This window comes from Trachymyrmex septentrionalis, unplaced genomic scaffold (assembly GCF_001594115.1).
Source record: "Trachymyrmex septentrionalis isolate Tsep2-gDNA-1 unplaced genomic scaffold, Tsep1.0 scaffold60, whole genome shotgun sequence".
In the NCBI taxonomy this organism is placed as follows: Eukaryota; Metazoa; Arthropoda; class Insecta; order Hymenoptera; family Formicidae; genus Trachymyrmex; species Trachymyrmex septentrionalis.
In genome coordinates, this window is record NW_017305779.1 from 3,266,084 (window position 1) to 3,273,464 (window position 7,381).

General features: G+C 38.5%; 1 protein-coding gene across 4 annotated transcripts in view; it reads right to left on the reverse strand.

The window, feature by feature from the left end:
• LOC108752554 (protein Tob1-like) overlaps positions 1-7,381 on the reverse strand; it is a 74,148-nt gene that overhangs the window by 60,117 nt on the left and 6,650 nt on the right. For 2 of the 4 annotated variants that reach the window (XM_018493429.1, XM_018493426.1), the window contains exon 1: positions 1,337-1,434. The exons of 1 other annotated variant lie outside the window; for it this stretch is intronic. The gene's annotated coding sequence lies outside the window, so the exon portion shown is untranslated. Of the gene's footprint in view, positions 1-1,336; positions 1,435-1,541; positions 1,582-7,381 lie in introns of those variants that run through there. One more of the 4 variants, XM_018493427.1, reaches the window with a different exon arrangement.

Here is a 7,381-nt window from a genome sequence, read left to right on the forward strand (position 1 = left end):
CATCCTATAAAGGTTAAAAAAAAAAAAAAAGAAAACATGATTCTCTTTTCTTATTACAGCTCCGCTGACCTGTTACGTGCATTGTTGCTCCGAGATATCCGATGAGCGCAATAATTAGTGGCAAATTCGTGTAATTTTTAAACACTTACATGTCCGATGCGGCACACGTAGCCGAGTGAGATATTAGATGGGAATTATACGAAAAGTTGAGAGAGGGAAATGTGACAAATCATTAAGGGCGTTCATGTCGTATTTAGACGTACGAATGGAGGTCGTACGAGGGTTGAATTCTCAAGGACACGTCGGTGACGTAGAGAGGGAGGGTGATGGTCTATTTTAACGAACATGGGTGATCGATCGCGCGGGCATCGTACCAATCCCCACGAAAAGCGCCGGAGGCGGCGGAATATTTCGTAGCTGCTCCTGCTGCGCTATCGCGATCTTCCATTTGCCTGTGTACCTCTCTTATTCGCAATTTCGGGTCGTGGCACGCGAGGTTATTGAACCGCGTTCGGTCACAGTGCCGGAGAGTAAGTTTCGCTGCTGTTCGAGTTTAAGTTCTCCGTCCGTAGCCGAACACGCCCGCATCAATCAAAATTGATCGAAATCGCGAAATTAAACCTGGCGCGGTGGCCGCCAGCAATTCGATTTGTGTCGCATGGAAATTCCTCATTATTTCGTACGCAAACTATTGAAGCCCGTTATTCCCAATATTTGACATAATACCTCCGTGCAGATATAAATAATGATATTATATGATAAATAATAATGATTATAATAGAGAGTGTTTCAGGCCATCTTTTATTTATTTTTTATTTATAAATTCTTTGATCAATAACTTAGATGTAGCCGATTTAGGTTTATAATCTTTAATACTCATGTTATTTAATATATAATACAAACATACGCCTTCTCGCAAAATTTTGTGTTATATCTGGTTATTCGATCTATGTATATAGGAAATTAAAAATATGTTTCAGAACATAGAAGACAAATAATATTAAGTAACAAAAATATATATATTTAATCGATATAGATTAACTAATTAATCTTGTTAAAGAATAATACTTGAATAAATTTTTATCTTTCCGCGCATAAATCGATCCCCGTTATTTTTCTGCGTATAAAAATATCAAAAGGACATAAAAAAAAGATCAAATAGGTACTTAACAAGATATTTCATGTTTTGCTTTACAATGTAAATCACGGTATGAACGATTGTTCTTATATGCAAAATAAATAGAATTAATTTGAAAAAATTATACGGATTTAAACGATTTATATAATAAAAAAAGAAAATCGTTTCTATTATTAACATAATTGATTTTTTACTTACGTCGATCGAACAATTTGCGCCCAGTTGAGGTACTATCTGTTCTAATAATCTCGAATCTTTCTTTTCGTCTCGATATGTTAGATAAAATATAGTAGGAATACATTCGGAAATACGTTCGAAAAGGGAAAAAGAAAAAAATCCAGACACTCGTCACTCGCGAGGGAATCTAGGACAGTCCAATAGGTCATTACGGAGATAACACTACCGGCTTCTTTGGAGGCATTTCGCAATGAGCTGCGAGTGTTTCTCCCTTTGGTAATTCTCTCCTCTATCTGCGCCGGGGACGTACGTAGGAAGCCAGGTCGCCGGGAGCTTTTGTAACGTGGGCGGAAAAGCTCAGATCAATATCAAGCGCGAATTGGAACGTTACGTTGCGAAGATCGACCCGTGACCCAGTATGGACCCGCCCGTAGGTAGGGCGGCGATGGTGGCGCCATCCGAAAGATTATTTTACACACATACGGGCAGAGGCATGCACGCACGCGGGAAGTCGGTCAAACGCGATGCATTTCCCGGTGAATTTTTCCCGGAGACAGTCTCGCGCCGCCATGAATGCCGCAATTATCACGAATGCCTCGTGAATGAATTCGCATTAACGCTTTGTCGGTGATTTAAATCACTATTAATATTTATAATAGTTATTAATGAATAGTTGTTGAATCCATTTGAATCTATTTCTGAGTCTAAAAACACGAAAGCTTTAAACGTTTTGGAGATCTTGAGAGCTTAGTAAACCTCGAGTATCTAGAAGATATTTTCTTAGAAATGTTCAAACGTCTCAAATATTAAATAAGGAGTTTGCGACGAACGAAACGATTTCTAACGTAATATTCGATGTGTGGTCACAAATGAGTTTGTTTTATATCGAAGCTAGGAACGATTATCAAAAAATATCGAGAAAAAACGAATTAACTTATAGTTTGATATCAAAATCCGAATCTTCTAAAATGGATCATGCTTTTTTTATATATTCTCGTAAAACCGATTATCGCTTTTTAAAATTGATGCAACGTAAAATCGATCGCGCGTGCCAGATTCCGACCTCTTTCTAACGGGTAGTGGATTAATAAACGTTCGTATGCTCCACACGAGAGAGAGAGAGAGACGCAGGCACGCATTTTGCTTATCTATTTACACAGAAAAGTTCAGAGATTACGTCACACAATGCCACGTAGTAGGGAAACTATTTCGCGAATTACTATTTGCTGAGTTAAAATTAATTCCGTGCTCTCTAGATTAGAACAGATTTCCTAGGTTTCCGGGCTGGTTTCCTATTGCCAGCTTGCTTCATTATCTCGTTCATCGTCAGTATCCTATTTAACATTTAATTATTTCTCTCTTTAAGCTTCCTGAGATAAGATTATAAAATAAGATTATAAATGCTGCCTCTTATCTTTATAAGAGGAACATAGATTCCTCCTCCTCAAACGTAAAACTTGACGCAAAAATTCTGACAGTTTTATAAAAATATTATTAAAATATATCGTGTTAAAAGAAAGATCAAAGTATCGCGTTTAAGGTTATTCAAAGCAGAATAATAACGTCAATATGACGTTAAAATGAATTGTAAACGATTGAAAAATTACTTTTAGAAGCTGCCCCTCCTATCTTCATAAATGAGAGGGACGTATATTCCTCTTCCTCAAACATAAAACTTGGACGCAAACGATCTGACAGTTTAAAAATATTATTAAAATATATCGTATTAAAGGAAAGATCACAAGTATCACGATTAAGGTAACCCCAGTAGAATAAGTCGTAATAACGTCAACATGACGTTAAAATGAATTGTAAATGATTGAAAAATGACTTTTATAGAGGCCATTTTGGAATCGTTACATCATGATGACTTGTGTTCTGCTTGAGAATGTTGTGGAATTTGGTAAGTGAATTCGCGAGGGAAAGAGACGCGAGCGGGCTACGAAAATCGATTAAGACCGCGTTACGTAACGCATCGAGGGAAGAGGGAGAAAAGTACGCGATATCCGCGGACCTGCGACGACCTTGAGAGGGTACGTACGTTTGGCAGTGCCGTGATGCATCTCGAAATAGCGGCGTCGCGACGCGTCGCGTCGGCCTCGCGAAACTTGTTATTGCCCGTTGTTGGTTCGGTTCGAACTAGTTTCTCGTAATATCTACGGTAATGCAATTTGCCTATTCATGCGTGTTTGACGCATACATGAGCACGCATATGATTCGTGTATATACAAGCTGTTGACGAACGTAAAAATGTACACGTATTACGGTGACGTGTATCGTATGTGACAAGTGGAAAAAAGCAATAGTCACGGTCTTGATTGAGATGCGCATAATTTACCGGGTAAATGTCCAGAGACATACGCGAATGATTCGTGCGATTTACGCTCTTTTTCTCCGATAAATTACATTAACATCCAATCCATCTAACATTGGTTTGATTTTCATTCTTCCTCGTAAAAGAAGAGCGAGATCTTCTTGATGACATCTCTTCCTTCGTTATTAAAATTGATAATGGACACTGACGTGTGACATGACGCAAACTATAATATTGGAAAATCTGTTACTAAACTGTCTATAAACTCGAGAAATGCGAAATAATTCTTTTATACCAAACGGTTATTTTTTTTTAATGATGTTGGCTAACGCGACGTACGTCTTCATTTGTTTTACAAGTTTTAAGTTAACTTATTGTTAAGATGTTTAGAGTTCATTCGCGAAGTGACGTTGACAATTTAACAGACTTTTACATCATAAGTACGTAAGACATCTGTTCCAACATCAATAAATGCGCGCTACATTTGTCATACATACTTATAATAAAAGCGTTTATCCACAGATAGAAAACTTGACATTAAGTATTGTATAACCAGGATTGCGACGATCTTCTGCTCAAGTAAAGGCGCAGTAAACGGAATTTTTTCCTGCAAAATGTATCGACCAAATTTGGAAAAAGGAGACTAAATAGATAGCAACGAGAAACAGCTCGTGAATCGTATCCAGAAACTTCCCATCGTTTAAGCGATTTCTTTATTTTTCTTCTCGCAGTTATCGCGATTATTGTCGTTTCTAAATTCGACCATTTCACGAGACTGGTTAAACACTCAAGATAAAAGCAGAAAAAAAAAAAACAGAAAAGAGGACCTTGTCTTCACGTCGCGTACTCATATTTTCTCCTGGCGGTTGTACTAGCTTTACTCGAGTGCTTCGAGAGTTTGCGCGAAGCGTAAATCTTCTACATGTTTTGGAGAAGTTTCGCGGCGAGAGAAAGAAAGAGGCGATTCCGCGAAACGCGAAAATCTGCGAAAACACGAGATGAGCTCGAAAAGAAATTGCAACGGCCGAATAAAACCGAGAATAAAAGAATGCCGGTGGTTCACGTCGCACGAATGCATACACGCGTTTGTCGAACGGCAGACTCAACATAAATAATTGAAATTAATTCGTATTTATTTTCAATCGACGCTAAAAGAACGTGAGCGCAATTCATATGAATCTTTCGCGTCTGTTTAAAATAATTACTTATTAATTAAAAATATTTCATATTTATATATGGAAATGCTTTGTACCTACATATATAAAGTAATATTTTATTAAAAAAAAAAAAAAAAGCTTTACATTTATGTTTTTAAAATGAATTTCATATTAAACATTCAAGTTATTTTAAATATTTTCGATATTTTCCAGCAACAGCGCGTGCAATGTTTTGCAAAACCGTTCGCGAATCAAACAGTGCGACAGCTAATCAGGTAATATCATCGATTTACTCTGTCAACAGTGATTGTCACTATTTTCGGCAGGGCTCATACTAATAAGGTTATCATAACAGCAGGGACGAATGTGCAGTGCAGATAAGTCCTTTATTTATACAAGGAATTAACGCGGATTCGCGCGCCATGTACATAGCCTCGCGCGTTATTGTCCGTTGGAGTTGCGCACGCAGCAATAAATTTCGCGAGATAATGCGTGTACTTCCGAAGAGCAAATCTGGAGCAAATCTGCCACTCATCGTCACACAATTATATTTAAAATATTCTCTTCTGCTTGCGAGTCGTTTCTCAGACGAGACTTCGCGCCTTCTTGACCTTGCGCGCGAAGGTTTGGTTTAACGACGCGCAAAAATAATTATAACTTTTAGCGGGCGTTCGGCGCGAGATGGTTTTACTGAAATGCATCACGTTTACGATCCGCGCTATAAAACGGCACTTCTTGCTATCGCGGAGCGCTATTATACGCCTGTACGAAAGATATCGTCTATCGTTGCCGAGATAAATTAATATTGCCGCTCAGATTTTGATTAACCTCGCGAAAATCAGACTGATAATTCTACATGCAACGTTGTAATAAATCGATGCAATTATGTAAATATTCTGATTTAATTTCCTTCTCGTTTAGTTTTTTTAAATATATTTGACTGTTTTACATAAAGATGAACTTTTAAAAATATACTATTATACACACAAAATAATTAAGCTAAATATTCTGTACTCGTATATATATATATATATATACATCGAATTTCAATATCATAATTCTGATTATCAGCATCCATTATTGTCATTATTAAACATCTCGAGAATTAAATACGAGAATTATCGTGTAAAATATCGACGTCTGGTTGAAAACAAGTTAGCTTTGCTGTATCTATAATACATAAAATACACGGAAAAAAATATCTTTCTTGCGAACAAATAAACGATCGTTAAGAACATTTTCATTGTACCTTTCACAGTCGTCTATTTGCCCGCATTGTCTTTTATCTGGAGAAGAGCTGTCGATTTAAAGAAACACTCGGTTGCATATCCAGTATTGACGTAGTATCACGAGCGCTGGTACAATATACAGCGTACGAGAATATCGTACGAGAATAAATAACGAGAGACCGATCAGTGGTTGGTCGCCCGAAAGCGGCCGTTTTGTTCGGTGCACATGCACCATGCACGCTCGCCGATTTCGCGCAGGCAATGCAAAATATCGGCCGCCATAAATTCACGCGGATATCGCCCACCCGATTCCTCTCCCCTCTCTCCTCCTCACGAAATTCCATTGACGACGGAGCGGCTGGTCTAAACGTACTCGAAAATTATGGCTCGCCGGAAAAGGCGATGGACGATGCCGAAACGAAAACGAAGCGTTCCCGAGCGACCAATCACGATCGAGGGGATCTTGTGTAACCGGAGGGGGGAGGGGGAGGGGGTAACGGCCAACCAGTTTCGAACGGGTGTATTGGTATCGAATCGATATTAGGTCGCCGATCGATCGTGTTGCTTGCGGAACGCTTACTCCTGTCCCGGAAACTCGCCGCTCTGCTTTCGTTGAATCCGTGATTTCTTCGCTTCCTCGCGCACGTTTCTCTTCATCCGTGTCACCGGCGCATAATTTTTTTTTTTTTCTCCCACAGTCCCTCTTTTGAAATGCGCAAATTTCAATTCCGCGTCGTGCGAGGGATAAACGGATTCGGAGTCGGCGGGAAACGCGGAGTGTCGCAGTGCAGCGGCGAACTAATTCACTTTTCTCAGAACTTGAAAAAATTATTTTCATTTTAATTTTACATTTAATTGTTCCATTTTCTCTGGACAATTCCCCACGTTTTCCTCGAGCTTTATATTAAACTCGATTTGCTGCTAGCGTCGCGAATTTATATCTTGATATTTATTGCTTGAAAATTAAATGATTTAAACATGCAAGAATACATAAAGCCGCTGTCACTTGTTTCAAAAAAATGTTTGCTAGAAAATTATCGTTCATTCATTCATTGAATATTACTAGATTTAAAAGCTAATCCAATAGATTTTGTAAACGCAACTCGTATCATCTGCAGCCTAACATCACGAACGGCTGAATAATTTCTTCTGCTATATAATGCAGTATAAACTACGAGGCGAAACCTTGGATTTCGCACGAACAAACGTCGTCACGTGCCGACGCGTCGTTGTATAATTACAACGCAGTCATTGCCAGAGACGCGAGAAGTGCGCGACGCGAATTCGCCTTCACTTTGCGCTATTCCATTTTCGTTTGAAAAAAAAAAAAAAAAAAAAAAAAAAAAAAAAAAAAAAAAAACCGTTT